Source organism: Arachis duranensis, chromosome 7 (assembly GCF_000817695.3).
Source record: "Arachis duranensis cultivar V14167 chromosome 7, aradu.V14167.gnm2.J7QH, whole genome shotgun sequence".
Classification (NCBI taxonomy): Eukaryota; Viridiplantae; Streptophyta; class Magnoliopsida; order Fabales; family Fabaceae; genus Arachis; species Arachis duranensis.
In genome coordinates, this window is record NC_029778.3 from 12,034,932 (window position 1) to 12,035,667 (window position 736).

Sequence of the window (736 nt, forward strand, 5' to 3'; positions counted from 1 at the left end):
ATTTATGCAAAATTTACACAATTTAAAAAAAATTACATAAAAGAGCATATTAAAAATATAACATAAAACAATTGAGATGATAAATGCATCTTAATATTAATATAGAATGTGTTTCTTCTATAACTATATATGATAAAGAGTATTTTAGAAAGAAAAAATATATTAAGGTTATATTCTATCTCTTTTCTATTTGAACTTTTTCTCATTAAATTTCAAATCACGACTATTTAAAAAAAATGATAAAGTTGTTCGTAAACAATCGAATCATTAACCCCGTGTATGTTAGTTGATTTATATTTAATTTTATAACTTGATTTATTATATAAAGATGAACCAGATATTTTACTTGTGGAAGAATTACAAACTAGTAAGAAATTAATCACAAAATATATATTAAAAATAAATTAAATTATATATATATTTATATAAAAATATATTAGTAGTTAATTTTAATGATTAATTTTAATGTATAAATAATATTTTTAGTGTTAGCTTAATTGCATCATATTATATATTCATCAGTATTCACACACGAATGAAGTATAGATCAGATAACGGTTGTGATAGTAAGAAAACACTGCCAAATTGGATCCATGAAGCTTCTATCAACCCTATACGGCAACAGTGTTGACTTATTTCCAAGTTTCTTTATTTACTTGTAAAAAATTCTCTATCAACATGTGAACAACTATGTATAGGTCATTTATAATTCTGTTCTATTACAGTAACTAATCTC